The following is a 19203-nucleotide window of genomic DNA, read 5'->3' on the forward strand; positions in this document are numbered from 1 at the left end:
ATTATTTCTGACTTGGCATGTATAGGATTGCACTTTAAGGTACACAGGCTTTCACAGGGTTTAGACCATGGGTAAAGAACCTCAAGCCCTGATCAAATGCAGTCCACCTGCCCCCTCAAGAGTCCCCAAGCCACAGTTTCTCTTCAACCACACCCTTCACTAGCCTTGCATCCAGCTCTTATTGAGTGCCTCACTGTAAGATGTTCTTGAACTTTGATGATGTCTTTTGCTTGCCTGGATGAAGGATAGAAAGGAATGTTTCACATAGCCTCCAACAAATCCAGGCCAAAAACTGGGCCACTTATCTTCCATGCCATGCTCTCAGGTGAGTCACATGACCAGTATGAGAGTATGGAGCTCAAAAATGCGCGACTACAATCTCATCCATTTTTTAGTGCCACCTATCCTCACGTGAGAGCATGGAGCCCCCAAACAGGATGTCTCCATTTAATCAGGGCAGTTCAGGGTTATGATGTGTCAGTTTGTGCAGAACCTAGCTCACTGTGCAATTGTAAAAGGGTTTGCCTACGTTTCCCTCTAGCCACACCCAATACTGGCAGATGGCCCCAAGAACATTATCTAGATTGGTATATGGCCCTCGGTCTGGAAATGGTCCCCCACCTCTGGTAGCAATTCACTCAAGGTGAAATCCATAGTTATATGACTTCTGGAAAGGTTTGTTCTCTTTTACTTTCCTTTTTTATTTTATTTTATTTTATTTATTTGTTTAATAGCAACAGCTTTTGTGTTTTATATCTTACTCTCAATAAGCACCCTTAGTGGTTAATTTGGGGGATAGTTTTTTTGTTTGGAAAATACCGGTAAATGGTCTACTAAAAGGCAGGCCACATATCTAGGTTTGGATTCAGCATACTCTCACATCAAAAGGGCATGTAAGTGGAAAATAGCAAAAAGTAGGTACACGGGGAAAATTTTATTCTTTGAAACATGATTTCCCAAATGGGTTCTGTGATTATAACACGGTTTCTTTAGTATGTTTTAGGGTGTTCCCCTCACCCACCTTTTAGGATAAAGAAATACAGTATCTATTAAAACTGTATGATTTGGCTGAGGAGAGAGCAACACTGCAATACATCATGTTAACTTAAAAAGATCCCCTTATGTCAACAGTGGACCTGTAATATAACAACCAATTAAAATCCAGCTCTGTGATCTATTTAGAGAAAAATAAAATAAAAAATAAGAGGTCAGGCAATTAGCTCTAACAAGACTCTCTTGGCATTGTGGAACTCGCCAGCTCATATAAAAATAATGGCAGAGTGTCAACTGTATTTAGAATCACAACATACAGACTGCACTTTCCTGTCACTTTGTAAGTTTTTCAGTTTGGGACCAGAACTCCCATAATCTCTTGGTAAGATGATTCTCACCATTCATGACAGGAACCACAGCTGTGCCAAAATTTGCCAGGAGACATTTTCTATGAGAAACCTTCTGGGATGTTCTTTTTCTTTCTTTTCTCACCTGAACTAGATGGCTCTTCGGTCACTCTCAACTCTACAGTTCTATGATTCTATAAATACACCCTTGTGAAAATTAATTGAAAGAAACAATGTAGTTTATTGTACAAAATTCACATATACATGTACAAAACTCAAATATACGTATATTAGTAATGGATATGACTGCAGCTATTTTTAAGCAGCATTTGAACACGGTTTGGCATGGAGTCTACTAGTTTCGAAAGGTCACTGTTGATTTTCGGATCCCTGTACCACACTTGAATCAGTGTCTGAATGAGCTTCTCCATGGTCATACAGTCTACAGCACGGAGGTGATTTTTGCATATAGCCCACAAATTCTCAATGGGATTTACGTCTGGGGAATTCCCTGGCCAATCAAGTACCTGCATTTGCTGCTCTGTCATGAATTTCTTCACCACTTTTGATGTGTGACAGGGGGCTAGGTCTTGCTGCAATATCCCAGTACTGTCAGGATACCTCTTTTCCAGCTCTGGAATAACTTTCTTTCATAGAACCTCAATATTGTGACGAGTGCATCATTTCTTCTATTGGCCGCAGGCTTCCGACACCATAATGATCAACTGACTTTTCGTGTTTGTTTTGAGTACACAATTAGGAGTAAGATAAAAAACATGCTTTGTTTCAATTAATTTGCACAAGAGTGTACATTATGAAGTAGAAAAGTGTGAAACATCCCCATTTCATTCCCACAGATATTTCTACTTTGCTGAACATCTTATTGCCCCCATATCTCTGGAATGAGGACTTGAGATACAGCAAATGGGTCAGACTACTGACCACAGCATTTTTCATTGAAATTCTCTTAACTAGTGAAGGTCAACCTCACTAAACTCTGCAGGTATGCTTGCTATCAGGGTAAGGTCTAGGGACTGCCATTCCAAGCAGTTATCTTGAATGACCAACACCATCACCACCCAGGCTACATACACCTGATGAATCATATAAGTGGCCTTTGCTCCTCGTTGCCCACACCCCTGAAATGTTTGCAGAGGAAGACTTGCAGGATCATCAGACCTGAGCTGGTATCTTGAGAATATCCAGGGGGGTGATGACTCCAAGCTCCAAGTCCTCTTGAGTTAGTAAGCCTTGAATAAGCTTTGGGAAATCCTCCTTTGAAATCCTTTGGGTCCGCATGAATGTCCAGAATGATTCACCAATCCTTGAGCCACACTGAACCTGGCTATTTATATGGAGAAAGGCCAGATGAAGCCACTGATACAGCAGTGCAGAGTACTCACAGAAACTCCTCCTCTATGACCAGTTTAAGAAAAGGAATATAAAATGACTGAGCTACCTATGCAAGGTAGCTAACAGGCCTCAGTCTTGTGTTCCACCCCTTTCAAAGGATGCAGACAAAGGCAAAATCATTATCATATCATCATACACACAAACACACACACACAGAGAGAGAGCAGTCTGGGAAGAACAATTCTGTAGTCCACGATAAAACATTAATTGTGAACCAAAACTATCAAAACTGAAGCATCTCTGCCAATGGATTTCCATCAATGTGCATCACCTGAAAATCTGGCCTGCCAGTTGTTGTCACCTATAGAGAAATTGTTGGTGTGCACTGAAAGCGTGCGTGGTGAACCAGGAACCAGATCACATATTTCAGACAACAGTGGCATTTAGGTGAAGCCAAAGTTGTAATCAGCCTTGCTGCAGCTGCTGTATTTCTCTGCTCCATAGAGTTCCCCTGTAGATGTCCCACTGACTTTCTCTAGAGCAAAGAGAGATGCTTCAAACGATCAAATGGCTCGGAAAGGTGAGAGAGAGAAAAGAAAGGTGAGATTTGATCCACTTGCACGGTAAACAGATCCTCCCATGGTCCTCTTCTAAGAGCATGGTTTTACTTCAGCAAACAATTCAGTCAATTGTTCGTACTAACCACTTGGCAAATTATTCACAGTAATTATTTTCATTGCCACACTGTCTGTTGAAGTTTTTGAAAGCCAAAAAGCCACAATGGAGTATTGAAGACCCCTGCCTCTGTTTTTCATAAAGCATTGAACCACTTAGTACTTTGTGTTGGCTGTTGCTTCAAATATTTTTAAGCTGATTCTCCTCACAGCTGTTCCAACAAGAAAATTGACAAAAACACTAAACAGTTTTCACAAGAATATAAAACTACAATTAATACCAAAGTGGGGGAAAAAACCCCTGAAACTAAGCAAAAAAGGAAGTCAGGAGCTCAGTTAAAAACTAAATGACTTTTTAAAAAAAGTGCTGTGCACCATCTTGCTTCCTTCAACCAGAGCATACCAGGGCTAGTGTGATAAAGATCCTGTGTCATCCTAAGTGAGGGGACCTCCAGATCAGTAGCAAAGCATGGACAGGGCCACAGTGGCTCTTGCCTTGGGTGCAAAATTCTTTGGGGCACAAAAATTCAAAAGAAAAAGAAAGACAGTAGTGATAATAAATAAAGATAGCCCACTCTCTCCCTCACACAAAAAATCTCCCAATGTCCGTCTGTGCTGACTGAGGAGCAGATTTGGGTGATGGTCAGTTCCTAGGGCACTTTCTGCCTGGGCTTTAGAAAGATACTCATCCCCAATCAATCTCCTGTCCCTCTCTCCACCATGCTCGACACCCATGGGGCACCACAGCTGCCACTCGTTCCAGCCTGTCATCGGGCAATGCCAAGTCAATCCTGATGAGCAGATTGCTAATTGGACAGTTTTAGATTTGCTTTGGTTGGGTGTACAAGTGGAAGTTGAGAGAGAGTTTGAGTTAGTCTCAAAATGTCAACAGTGGCAGGTGAAACTGCAGAGGATATTACAGGGACACAAAAGCCAGTGAGGAGGCTTCATTCTGCCTCTTGGTTGAGAATCTTATTTACATGCAAAAGGTTCCATGTTCAGTTCCCAGCATTTCCAGAAAGAACTGGGAGACACACTAGCCTGAAACTTGGGAAAACAGCTGCAAGTCTGTGTAGAAGATACTGAGCTAAGTGAGTCAATGGCAGCTTCCTAAGTGATCATGAAGCTAGAAGTTGGCTTAATCCCACTCCAAAATTGACTTAGCTTCATATTGGGGCCCTGGGTAATTGTAGACTCTCATGGGGGCTTGTAGGTAAATGTCAATGATATAATGAGTCAAGGTATGGTATATACAGTGGTACCTCGGGTTACATACGCTTCAGGTTACACACTCCGCTAACCCAGAAATAGTGCTTCAGGTTAAGAATTTTGCTTCAGGGTAAGAACAGAAATCGGGCTCCGGTGGAGTGGCAGCAGCAGGAGGCCCCATAGGCTAAAGTGGTGCTTCAGGTTAAGAACAATTTCAGGTTGAGAACGGACCTCCGAAACGAATTAAGTACTTAACCCGAGGTACCACTGTAATGACTTGAAACATGAAATTTGATTGAGTTTGGGGCACTGTTTTTGAATTCTTATCAGGTAGAATTCAAGCATCTCTGATTAAATTATGCATTTTTCTTTTAAGAGAAGATCAGAATAAAAAAAAGCTCAAGATTATTATTGTTTAGGGGGGGGAGGGTGTGAACTCCAAGCAAATATCTGGGACCTCATGATATTTGGAACATTGACAAATACTTGTCCTGACTAAAGTCATCCTTTTGGAATCTTTGAACTCATACCTGTCTGTCTTATGTAGGCAGCCCAAGCTGTTCTCCAAGAATGAAATGCTGATTTTACCCCTCAAGCCTGGCAATCCTACACCAAACCCAATTTAAATGCTTTCTGAGTTGTACTGCTCACTCTGGGAGAATTTAAATGCTGCAGACGTATAAAAGAACCTCAGTGCCGTTTGAGTGCTACTTTGATTGCAATAAAATAAAGCAACCTTTTTAAAATATTGAATCGTTTAGGAACATAAACAGGTTATGGACTTTGTGTGCAGAGTATTAAATATTCTCGTTCCCATTGGTCTTGTTCTCTCTGGAAAAACTAGCTCTGTAAATTAGATGCTTTGTATTTAATTCAAAGCAGCATCACCAAGTAGAGAGCCTAGCATCACTCTCACGGTCATTAAGAGCATAAGAAGACCTTGCTGGATCAGGCCGATGGCCCATCTAGTCTAGCATCCTGTTCCCACAATGGCCAGCCATTATAAGCAGAATTTCAGCACTAGTGTTCTCCCCCACCCTGTGGTTTCCAGCAACTACTGTTCAGAAGCATTACTGCCTTCAACTGTGGAGGCAGATCATAGCTATCATGGCTAGTAGCCACGGACGGCCTTTAGCCATCATTGGGTGGCGCTGTGGGTTAAACCACAGAGCCTAGGACTTGCCAATCAGAAGGTTGGCGGTTCGAACCCCCGTGACGGGGTGAGCTCCCATTGCTCGGTCCCAGCTCCTGCTAACCTAGCAGTTTGAAAGCACGTCAAAGTGCAAGTAGATAAATAGGTACCGCTCCGGCGGGAAGGTAAACGGTGTTTTCCGTGTGCTGCTCTCGTTCGCCAGAAGCGGCTTTGTCATGCTGACCACATGACCCAGAAGCTGTACGCCGGCTCCCTCGGCCAATAAAGCGAGATGAGTGCCTCAACCCCAAAGTCGTCCATGACTGAACCTAATGGTCAGGGGTCCCTTTACCTTTTTATTCATCTATTGTGTCTCAGGAAACTCTGGCAGGAGGAGGTAGAGTGCCTCACAGTCACTATGACTGACTGCCACTTCCTTTTAAGGTGAGAAAGTGCATGAAACCCTCAACTACCTCATCCAAGGTAAGACAATCCCATCCCAAGGATTTCTCAGATGTTCATCTGCCTCCAGTCTTTAGTGGCATTTTCTTCTCACTTCCATAGAGGGCAAAGCCCTGCTTAATATAGAGCCCAATCTGGAAGGTCCGCCCATCTTTACTTTATCTGCATACCTATTTGCAAACTTTTGCATAAGACTTCCCGTCACTTCCAAGATAATGGATGTTCTTGGTGAACTTTTGAAAGAACTAAAACATTTTCTGTTTCATAAAGAAACCTTCTTCTCTTGTTTCACTTGGAATGAGGATAATCAAAGATAACAGACTTCACAGCTTGGTTGCTATATTTGTACATAGTACAAGGATATTTTGAGGAATTATTCATCTTTTTCCAGACATAGCTTGTTTATAGCCAATATGTTTAATTAATCTCACAACAGCCAAGGAGTGCTATTTTTCCCCCTTCAGTGTTGAGAAAAATGAACACAGATATTGTTCAGTTCCTCTGAGGGCACCAGTAGAAGGGCAGGGTTCTTTGGGCATAGGGGTGAAGAACCACAGTTCAGTGGTAACTTTGCATGCAGAGGGTCCAAGATTCAATTTGTGGCGTCTCCAGGTAGAGCTAAGGAAGACCCCTGTCTCTAACTCTGGAGAGTCACTGCCACATAGCGTGGATAGTACTGAGCTTGAATGACGAAGGCAGCTTCCTATGTTCCAGGTATAAAGGTCTCCTCCAAGCGACATGTACCAACAACTGTTAGGGCTATATACACTGGGTGGCATCCAGTGTTGCACTCAGCAATGTCTTCCAAAATTTCTCCTCTTCTCGGGTACACCCTGTCTGTTCTGGCAGCTCCCCAAACACTGCACAGCAGATTTGGGGTGTGGAGTAGGGCACACATGGGTGTGGGAGGGAGGAGGAAGAGGAGGGAAGTTCTACTGCACAAGTGCATCAATCCTTTCACTAACAGACCAAGTGTATTGGATACTTACCATTATTTGGTTGAAGAACCATATCACCAAATTTGGAGATTTCAAAGGAAATAGGAGTTTCAGTTCAAATATTATTTTCAGAACAATGTGAGGTAATTGGTTTTTCATTAAAATCTGAGCTGAATTTATTTTTGATACCTAACTCCCGATGACATGTAGTGATAAACATGAAACTCTGTACAGTAATACCCCACATGTAGGGAAACGCCAACAAACAGTTCAATCCCATATGTGTCTACTCAAAAGTAAGGTCCTTTCAGTTCAGTGGGATTTACTCCTATCTCGAAGGGGTGAGCTCCCGTTGCTTGGTCCCAGCTCCTGCCAACCTAGCAGTTCAAAAGCACGTCAAAGTGCAAGTAGATAAAAAGGTACCGCTCTGGCGGGAAGGTAAATGGTGTTTCCGTGCGCTGCTGAGGTGTGCCAGAAGTGGCTTAGTCATGCTGGCCACATGACGCGGAAGCTGTACGCCGGTTCCCTTGGCCAAAAAAGTGAGATGAGCGCCACAACCCCAGAGTAGTACACGACTGGACCTAATGGTCAGGGGTCCCTTTACCTTTAAATGTGTATAGGGTTACAGCCTCCATGAGTGACTTGGAGTGGAAATCCCACTGGAGGGAAGATACTTCCTTCTCATGTGTCACTCTTGAATTACAGATTGCTCTCATAAATTCAGCATTTTGTATCTAAGAGGTGGACATAGAGAGAGAGAAGTGAGTATCATATGTAGTTTGCTCCTGTGAATAGACATTGTTGGCCATGGCTCAACTTCAAATGTTCGCATAGCAAGAGTAAAAATAATACCATACTATGAACACCCCTTTCTCTCTACTCCTATTCCTTTCTGCACACACCAATCCTGTATACAGTAGGGCTGCTTAATTCCCACTGAAGTCAATGAGATTTAGGCAGCCTAACTGTGTGCAGGATTGCAGCCCTGGCTTAGGAATTGTGAATCTAATTGTGCCCAGCAAATATGCCAGAGGCTTTTAAATGCATTATTCCTCGTGTGAAGTTTTGATGGTGTTTGTAATTTCCTAGCCTATAACAGTAGATCGAAAGTGCTTCAGAATGAAAGAAAAGAAAAGAACCCCGGAAAGAAATCTGAATCTCTAAAAAGCAAAATAGCTTTAGAAAGCATTCACATCCAGCGGGAGAATTGTGGATAAGAAAGGCCAGTGTTAAAGTTCTTTGAATAAAGCACTGACTGCAATATAGTCACATAATGAAAGTTATCATGAAATTAATTAGCTAATCACCAACTATGCTTAATTAAGTGAACTTTTCAAACTATTATAGAAAGGGGATATTTTCAATTTTTTAATTAAAATATGTGTGTGTCATTACACTATTAATCATAGTGTTTGTATGACCTTCTCAGTCTGATTTATTAGATAGTTTTACGGGTTCTTGATGAGATGCATTTCACATATCAGAATATTGTTAAATGAGCCTAGGATTAATCAGAGCTAGAAGTGATAAAAATGCACATTCTTGTCCCCTCTCTCTTTTTTGTTATGGGTTCATATGTATAGATCTGTTGAAATAAATGCAATTATTCATGGTGTGTTGTGCAAACAATGTCATTAGCTGTTCATCTGGGTATTGATGTTAAATTAAGGTTTTTCTTTGATTTCAACTAGAATAACTAGAATATCAAATGTAACTAAATATTTTGTAATATGTTGGACTTAGCTTTTATGGCTGGTGCAGATCTGTAGCATCAAAGGACAACATGCATAAGCGAAGAAAGGGGCGAGCATGGATTCATAAATTAAAAAAAGAATGTTCAGATCACCTAATGCTTTTCAGGGGAGACAGTTCACACATTCAGTTCACACATTGAATAATCAGAAACTTGTTTACTTCCCAAAAGCCAATTTGCATTTTAAAATAATATTACCTTGGAAGTCGAACGGAATCCATTCCAGAAGTCCGTCTGACTTCCAAAATGTTCAGAAACCAAAGCGCGGCTTCTGATTGGCTGCAGGAAGCCCCATCAGACATTCGGGTTCCAAAGAATGCTTGCAAACCAGAACACTCACTTCTGGGTTTGCGGCGTTCAGGAGCCAAAACATTCGGGAACTAAGCTGTTCAAAAATCAGGTACAACCGTAAGGAACAATTTGGAAATGGGATGGGATGAACACATGCAACTCTGATATATCTGTAACTCTCTTTTGAAAATATTAGTAATTTTTTTTAAAAATGGCATTTAATTTGGCATATTGACACATGTTGTTTCCATAGAACTACAGGAAATCCACAAGGACACAGACACACATACACACACACATCATTTAATGGTTTGTAGGATTTGATCTCCCACCTAACTGTCTTCACTGGAGTGCTTTGTTCATAAATAATTCTCCCCCTGACTAGAGTGAAGGATTCAGAGAGAGAGAGATGTTTTGAGGCAAGCTTTACACCTGTTAACATTTTGAGGCAAAGGATCAATATGAAAGCACAGCCTTTAAAGCTGATCACAAACTAAATGCCCCCAGGGGAGACCCACATGCCTGCCATGGCAGTGAAGGAATCTCAGTATGAGAGGGTTTAATATTTGTCTGGGTCTATTACAACCAGCAACAGTGACATGACTAACTGTGCTGGAAATCTAAAGTAAAGAAATATTGAGAAAGCAGCATCCTCTTATATAGTACAGTCTATATATAAAACCTGCTTATTGGCTTTGTGAATCCAACATGATAAAAGGTACATTACGGTGCTAATCTATTTTAAGGTGCCCTGTAGGGCATTTAAGTCTTCAGAAAGGCTCTTCAGTTGAAGAAGCGACAGTAGGCAACAAGGATGAGGAACCTTTTTCAGCCCAAGGAACACATTACCTGATGGGCAAACCTTCTGGTGGGCTACATACCAGCTGTGGGTGTGGCAAAATATGATGTGGTCAAGCACCTATCATTCTGTGCCCTCCATCAAGGTGTAAAAGACACACACCATACACAATGCTTTCCCTGGAAATGTTCATTAGGTAAGCGTTTGGATAATGAGTCCATGATTTCCATTGATTCCTATGAGAACATTTATAATCTGTGATTTGTCCTATTTCTCCACCCTCACCCCATGGTTTCTCCCTGAAATGTCTGCAGACAACAAGCAAAGGAGGGTTATTGTTTGGTTTGTTGCTATGTAATGTATTTTTGTGTTTTATTTTGTAAACCACCCTGTGATCCTCGGATGAAGGGCGGTATAGAAAACAACAACAGCAACAACAACAGAGAGAAAAGGAAAAGCTGATTTGTCTCATCTCTCCTGCTCCAAGTGTTGTCAGATCTCTCTCCTTCCATCCATCCCTGCATGGTTTCTGCCTGAAATGGTTGTTGCTGAATTTTCACATAATGCGAATTTGGAAGGTGGGAGCTGCAGGTACATTATTACAACTCATGGGCACATTCTAGCCAGGTAAAATAACAAGAAGAGGGCAGAGACCCTGGCACAACAGAGTCAGTGAGGGGTGTGACCTGGGAGGGTGTGGCCTGTGAAGAAACCTGAGGGAATGATAGAGAGGTCTAGAGACCACATACAGCACCTGTGCTCAAGGTTTTACACTCTTGCTATACAATTGACTGTAAAGATTCTGGGAACTGGTAGTATTGGGAAATTTAGATGGGATTACTCCCCTCTCTCTCTTTCAAAGATAAGGTTCTGTACTTGGAATTACATCTAAATCCAGCTTTACTCCTGGCCCAGATTTTCTTTCAGCAGCTTCAGCTGGTACTCTAGCAGCATCCTCTGTTAGAAGAAAGGGATTTCATCCCTGTCATTCACACCATTGTGACATCTGGATTAAATGATTGTAATTCTATATGAAGGTGGTTTAGAATATGGCTGAGGAAAGCCAGCTTCCCAACATTCTCTTTGTGGGTGGCAAAATTGGGGAGGGCACGTTTTGCTAAATATTCCTACAAAAATCTCCAACAGTTTTTATTCCTCAGACAATTCTTTTCTGAGAAATTTCAGCTCACTTAATGTTTGCAGAAACTTTATTATTTCTTCCTATTGATGGATGGAGGAAGCAACAGGATGAAAGCAAAAGGAACTTAGATGCAGTAGAGAACCAAGCCCTTTGATTCCCTCTACAATGCAATGGGCATATATTCTGGTTAGCATTGTCTTGGTTAGTATTGCATCACTGACAAGTAATGCCCAAAATCATTGCAGGAAGGTGTTCCTAAGGTTATGATAGTCCCGGAATAATTGCAGAAATCTTAATCCTAAACCCTAGCAGCACTCCAGCTTGCAAGCAGTTTCAACAAAGGGGAAAGAAGCAATTTTCTGCATGAACAAAAATTATATAAGTAGGTAAAAATCTTAGTTTATAGAGATAAAATTTCAGTTCCATACAATGGTGAAGCTGTATCATTTATTCATTCAGTGAGGCCATCTTTGTGGAAATGATTCCCTTCAAATATTCTGTCGGGTGTAGCAATTAGGCATTCAAGGTGATATCCATCTAAATAAGTCTCAGAGTAAACCCATTGAAGTCAATGGACTCAAGCTTTTTAAATCCACTGATTTCAATTGGTCTAGTCCATGACTAATAGTAATTATCACTCTCAGTATTTGTCTGTTAGGGATGCGGGTGGCGCTGTGGGTTAAACCAAAGAGCCTAGGACTTGCCGATCAGAAGGTCAGCAGTTCGAATCCCCGTGACGGGGTGAGCTCCTGTTGCTCGCTCCCTGCTCCTGCCAACCTAGCAGTTCGAAAGCACGTCAAAGTGCAAGTAGATAAATAGGTACCGCTCTGGCGGGAAGGTAAACAGCGTTTTCGTGAGCTGCTCTGGTTTGCCAGAAGCGGCTTAGTCATGCTGGCCACATGACCCGGAAGCTGTACGCCGGCTCCCTCGGCCAATAAAGCGAGATGAGCGCTGCAACCCCAGAGTCGGTCACGACTGGACCTAATGGTCAGGGTGGTCATTTATCTGTTAAGATAACACATTCAAATATAGTTTGTTCTTTGTATATTAGATATTCCCAGTCAAGCATCACACATTATATGGATCAGGGATGGACAACCTGTGGCCCTCCAGATCCTATTGAACTACAATTCTGGGGAGAGACTGTTCCATAATGTATGTTTTGTGTTCAAACAGAAAGATGTAAAAATAATCTGTGTTCAGGATTTCTAGTACAGCCCTTTCATGAATGAATAGGCTCCTTATGGTCCATAGAAGGCTTTTCATACAGTGAGGGATCCCACTGGCAGAAAGGGATGTGGAGAAGGCAGCTTTTGCAGATTCTTCCCTCCCCTCCAGTCCTCAGTGCCACATCTCTTAGTGCCGCCTCCCACATAGCTCTGTAGGATCCCATAACCCCCTGGAAGGGCATGAGAGATGGAGTTGGGGTCTTACAGGAGATGGGCGCATCAGTAAAAGTCACCTCCTGCCATGGAAATCCACTCAGGGGATCTTCTCACCTGTGGAAGCTGAGTCTGGATTCAATCCAGGATGTATGGGGAATGTATGGAATGTTCTTCCTATGGAAATCCACTCAGGGGATCTTCTCACCTGTGGAAGCTGAGTCTGGATTCAATCCAGGATTATATGTGTGTGTGTGTGTGCGTGCGCGCGTGTGCGCGCACACACACACTTTGATACTAGGAGCTGCACCTCTGCTCACAACCCTGCTTTCACACAAACCACCCCCATGGTAACCTCCAGCATCTTTCTCCTCTCACACATTGCAGCTACTAAACATCCATTTCACCCACAGGAAAATTATGAAGCCATAATTCAACTTCACATAGAAGGTAATACAGGGTACCAGCAGTGAAATGAATTGTGGGAAGGTACCATGGATACAGTTGTACCTCAGCTCCCAAACGCCTTGGGAGTCATATGTTTCAGCTCCTGAATGATCAAAAACCAGAATTGAGCTTCCGGGGCTTCCGATTGGCTGCAGGAGCTTCATACAGCCAATCAGAAGCCACAGTTTGGAGGTTGAATGTTTCGGAACTCGAATGCACTTCCGGAACAGATGCTGTTCGACTTCCAAGGTACGACTGTATTTATATATTTCACAATATCTCTCTCACTTGGCTTAAACCTCAGACATTGTTTAAAACCACCATTTCCCAGTGAATTACCTCCATCCCTGCTTTACTCAGATTTCTGCCATGGTTTTAAACCATCACTTTCCCCCACAGTATTTCCACATCACAACCACTGTTGTTATACAACCTGTCTTCATTTTAGTTCCTCTACTCCTCTGTGACTTTGTGCAAATCCAAGATTGTGATGCGTCACAACAGATCCTGCAATGGGGACTGCATGATAACATTCTTACATTTTTATCATATAGGGAGATAGATATCTGTCCACATACATATGAATCTATAAACCAGTGTAAATAGTCAATCCATATTTCTTTTTGTTTTTGATTAAACTTTGCATAATTTAAATATTAAATATAAGCACTGCATTAATGACATGCAATTGCTATTTATTCAAGCTCTACTTCTGTACCTTTGGTATAACTTTATTGGGAAGAAGCTCATAAAAACTTCCATTTATTTGAGTATAATTTCAAATAACAGCCTTTAGTGATTTTTAAAACGTTAAACTAGAAATTGCCTTGTAAAATGTAACTGCTGCCTAATGCACAATAACATTTCATTTAAAGGTTTCTGTGACATTTTGTGGATAATATTTGAATAAAGAAAACTGCTTATTAAAAGAGTCCCTCTCCAAGCTTTGCAATTTTAAGATATATTAATTGCCTTCAATTATTATTTGGGGAGCATATTAAGGAAAGCAAAAAACAAGGTCATGTATCAAAAATATTATTTGTGATTTCACCCACCAATTTACATACATACATACATACATACATACATACATACATTTGGGCCTAAATAATGTTCTGATAACTGTTGAAAATACTCTGGATGTTGAAAAGTTGTTCTACAGGATGCTTGCAATTTTTTTTAAAGGTGTCATCCAATTTGAGGCATTTCAGTTGAGGCATCTTAAATTCAGTTTAGAAGGAGATGGCACAACTCACCAATTTCTGGAAAAAGAGAAAAACCAACCAGGCAACTATAAGATGCAAGCCTTTAGTTGGTGCATGGCAGGGAATTGATTCTTGTTGGATGAAATCCATAGGGTGGTGTCTAACCAATGCATCCCACCAGTGCAAGGAATTTGCACTTGCACAATGGAACCTCCCCCTCTGTTATCCCAATTCGTATACCCATACCTTCCTCAAATATGCTCTGAAGGGTTGGGGAGACCCCTAGAACAGACTGAGTGGGAGAGAGGGAGAGAGAGTGGACATTATATGAGTCCCACCTTTTCTCTTTCCCATAGTCACATACTCCAATCTTCTCCCAACCCTCCAGAGGAGATATATTGTTGGGGGAGGGGACTGTGGGAGGAGGAGAAAGTGAGAAGCTCTTTGTGTACAAGTGGGATAGCAGTATTGGATACAAATTTCAATATCAATCAATCTCCTTTATTGGCATAGATAAAAATTTTATCAGTTCCCAGGTTGATTGTTGTAATTCAAAGCTCTAAAAAGTAAAAGACTAAACATTATACTAAGCCGCATATTGTGCATTCATATGAATTAAGATTAATCTTAAATCTTCTATTGTAAGAAAGTTCAGTCCAAAAATACATATTGACTTTTGCAGTATACTAGCGAGTGTTGCGTGGTTTTATTTGCTAGTATTAATAAATTTATATCCCTCTGGGCAAGCAAGCATCAAAAAAGTTAAAGCAATATAATTCCAGATAAAATAAAGCATATTTAAAACATTTCAAAACAATTTCAAAAACATCTAAAACATTTCAAAGCATGTAGAGCATCTAAAACGGATTAGAGGCAATAACACACCCTCACAACTGCTAACCTCAAGGTTGCCAAAGCCAAGCTCTTTCAGCCCTAAATTAACTTCTGTGTAGACTAGAGAAAGGGAGTCTTCTGAGATACTAAGGCCCATTGCTTCTTTATTTGGAAGCGAGAGTTTCTTCTTTTAAGACAGGGGTGGACCACCAAATGTTTTTGGGCTCCAACTCCCATCAGATCCAACTCTCATGACTGGCGGTCATTCATGATGAGAACTGTAGCCCCTTCTGAAGGGCCATCATTGGCTGAATAACATTTCCCAGCAAGGAAGTCTCTTATTTCTCACTAGCTTATAAGCAACATGCCTCTTGTGTGCATTTTACTATTTCTGATAGTCCCTCCACTTCCACTGCCTCATCAATTTGGAGTACTTTCAGAATGTCCAGAAATGCCAAGTGTGAGCTCTGTACAATCCCACCTCACTTTTAACAGGAGATACAGCCTTTATCCACCCTTTCTAGCTAGTATCTCTGTAATTTCCATCAAGGTGTCCCAAGGGCACTTGGAGGTGTGCTGAAATGCATTGAACCTTGTCAGGTCCTCAGCACATTTGATGGATATCCACAGCACATCCCCCAAACACAACAGTAATTCGAGAATCATTCTAGCGGGATGATGCACTGTAACAACTCCTTTTGAGTAATTACAGTCTTCTAGGTCAATTAGAGTAAGGGTGTCCTCAAATACCTGAACTTTCCCAGTGAAGTTGGAGGAAGTTGGCAACGACTTTGTGCCTCTATGGGACTCTTTTTAGACCAATTCCTATTGAGAACAAGTTTACAAAAGAATTCATCATTTGTGTAGCATAGCTGCAGCCACCCTTTTCTCTGAAAAAATTAACCCAGGAAGGGAAGGCACATATTCTGATACTTATTTATTGGTCCAAGAAATACACCAAAACATTAGGGAAACATGTAAGCTGGTGGATAACAAAGGTCGAAATCTTAACTTTACTTGCCTGGGAGTAAGCCCCGTTGAATTCAGTAGGACTTAATTCTGAGTACACATGCTTAGAATTGCACTATTAGTTCTGTTCTGTACATTAGTCTGGATGGTATAGATCAGGTCAGTTCCCACTGGAATTCATCGATATTGAATTTGGCAACCATCCCTTAAAACAACCATTCTTTATTTCATTCAACAGTTTAGGTAGTTTTCAAAGTGGCACAGAATGCTGAAGCACTTTATGCCCAGTGCTTTATTTCATTTTGAAATCTCTCCAGGGTATAAAATACAAAATGACAATGATGCTAAATTGAATAACACATGGCATTTCCGGGCGGCCTATATTATATGATGCTGTGATGCAGTTATTAATTCCAAATCTTTCTTGTAAATCCTGCTGATCTACGAACACTGTGAACAGGTAAGGTTCTTTCATTACTGAGAATGTAGGAATAAAATCACTCAGTCTTCACCTTGGGTAAAAGCATGCTATGGAAATGGGGATATTTCCTGAAAAACTGCGTGCTGTTAATGCGTTACCTTTTTTGTTTAATGAAGATGCACCCATAAGCCCTTTAAAAATATATCAAGTTCCAACACGCTTGATGCCGTTAAAAGCAACAAGGTCCAGAGGGTGGCAACACGAGAACGGGCCTTCTCTGCAGTGGCTCCCCGTCTGTGGAATGCTCTCCCCAGGGAAGTTCGCCTGGTGCCTTCATTACACACCTTTAGGTGCCAGGCAAAAACATTCCTTTTAAACCAGGCCTTTGGTTGATTTAATTGCCATCCTATGCCCTTTTAAAATGTGGTGGTTTGGGGGGGGGGGGGTCGGGTTGTTGTTTTATTTTGATTATAGATTTTGTGGTTTTATATTCTGATTTTGTTCTGTGAACCGCCCTGAGACCTTCAAGCATAGGGCTGTATATAAATTCAGTAAATAATAATCATAACAATGGGAATAATTTGCAGAACTCAACAATATATTGCCATTTGGAATGAAATTTAAGGTAAAAGTATGGTGCTTTCTACTTAGCATCACCCAGACTGCTATGAGTCCTATCCAATGTAGCACTATATTAAAGTCAGTTAATAGTAAAATTGCTCCACTGGGATAAATGCTTTGTCCCAGCGGAACATTGCTGAACAAGAAAATGCAGGTTTGCTGGTAACTTTATTTCACAATTGATTCCACAATCTGTTGCGCAATGTGTTTCTTCTAGCACAACTGTTGCACTGAATGGTTGGGGAACATTAAAGCTCACCTATCTTGGAATGAAAGAGCTCTTGCAGGAGTGGACAGAGTACACAGCTGCATGTTTCAGCACTTTCAGTGACAGCTAAACTCAAGGAGCAGAAAATGTTTTGCTTGGGTCTCAAAATCACTCCATCTCTGGACAAAGTTATTTCTGTATCCCACATCATTGCCTTTGTTCTTCACATCAAAGAAGTGTTTCAAGAAATGTTACACCCTCTTTATTAAAAACTGAAAGATAAGCAGATGATAATTATATGGGCTGGACACATGTATCAAGAGAGAAGAGGATCATTGTTTGTTAGAGAAGACAGAACCAGCAGGGTTATTATACCTCTTCAATGCTTCATGAAAATGGGGAGAGTTCCAGTAGTAATGGGCATCCTAGCTCTACACTGATATTAAGGAAATAGCATCACCTACTGAATTATTTCAAATCCATATTCTGTCCCATTCATCAGTGTTCAGAGATCTTCAGCTAGGTGCATCTGCATCCAGTGTATTGTCCTGAGCAACTTAGAAGGACCACATCACCAGTGAGAATGGCTATCATGTGCAACATTCATCTTAGCTTTTGATTCATAGATTAGATGGATTCTTAAGACTTCCTTCAATTGTACCTGCTGATTTGCATGGCAAATTCATTTTAAAACAAGAAATTTAAGTCACTCTTAGAAAGCATAATAACCTCCAGCATCACAGCATATAAAAAGTTTCATTACCAGCTTATATGAAAGGTTTATCACTGCCAGGTTTATAAGTTCACGGACTGGTGAAAAAACACACAGCAGCTTGCAGTCTACAAAAGTAGGAGGGAAGGCTATGTAACAGTCATGGATCTGGCCCAAGAGGAGGTGCAGATGGCGAGATGGGAGAGCAGAGAAAGCCTTGGGTGCTAAATTAATGGAGGAGGCAGATGCTCATAACAGTGTCAGAGAACTGAATTGCCAATGGGGAGGAAAGTGATTATTGGATTGTATCTAATTTGGAAGCCTGAGAGAGTACCAATTATTTAACTCAGTCAACTCACTTGATGGCCCAGAAAATGAGTACAACTTCCTATATATGTTTGGAAGGGTGTCTGTCATCATTGCTGCATTTCTTTTTCTGATGAGGGTGCTAGGTATTACAACTATACAGAAAGGCTGGGTTATAGAAAGAAACCATTTATTGAAATGCAAATGACTGAAATGCAATGGCAGAGAACTAGAACACTGACTTGTAGTTGATTCAGAGTAGAAAAGGGTGTTTGCTGCCTGAAATCCTGAAATCCGCACAAATCCTGAATCTATCTATCATCTATCTATCTATCTATCTATCTATCTATCTATCTATCTATCTATCTATCATCTCTCTCTCTCTCTCTATCTATCTATCTATCTATCTATCTATCATCTATCTATCTATCTATCTATCATCTATCTATCTATCTATCATCTATCTATCTATCTATCTATCATCTATCTATCTATCTATCATCTATCTATCATCTATCTATCTATCTATCTAATCTATCTATCTATCATTTATCTATCTATCTATCTATCTATCTATCTATCATCTATCTATCTATCTATCTATCTATCATCTATCTATCATCTATCTATCTATCTGCTATCTATCTCTCTATTATCTATGAACCATCTATCTGTCATCTAGCTATCTGATATTTCAGTACAGTTCTCTTATTCTGTGGGTTTCTGCTTATATTCCTCACCTTTCACATTTGAAAAATACCCCTCTAATTTATATGTGGTGAGGGCCATAGCTCAGTGGCAAAACACCTGAAAACCTGGAGAGCTTCTGCCAGTCAGTGCAGACTGTACTGAGCTAGATGGATCAATGGCATGACTCAGTTTATGGCAGCTGCCTATGACAATTATTTTACTTATTTATTTATTTCACGAAATGTATATGCTGCTTGGTTTCAGAGAACCTCAAAGCTCTTTGCAATGACAACATGTCAGTAAAATATTACTTTGG

At 40.9% G+C, this 19203-nt stretch overlaps 1 pseudogene across 1 annotated transcript in view; it reads left to right on the forward strand.

The window, feature by feature from the left end:
* The first annotated feature begins 1686 nt into the window (after window positions 1-1686).
* Window positions 1687-19203, forward strand: part of LOC310828591 (craniofacial development protein 2 pseudogene) — a 44519-nt pseudogene continuing 27002 nt past the window's right edge. The window contains exon 1 of the transcript in view: window positions 1687-1749. The product of the transcript in view is annotated as a craniofacial development protein 2 pseudogene (transcript). The remainder of the gene's footprint in view (window positions 1750-19203) is intronic.

Source organism: Podarcis gaigeae (assembly GCF_964106915.1).
Source record: "Podarcis gaigeae genome assembly, chromosome: 12".
NCBI lineage: Eukaryota > Metazoa > Chordata > Lepidosauria > Squamata > Lacertidae > Podarcis > Podarcis gaigeae.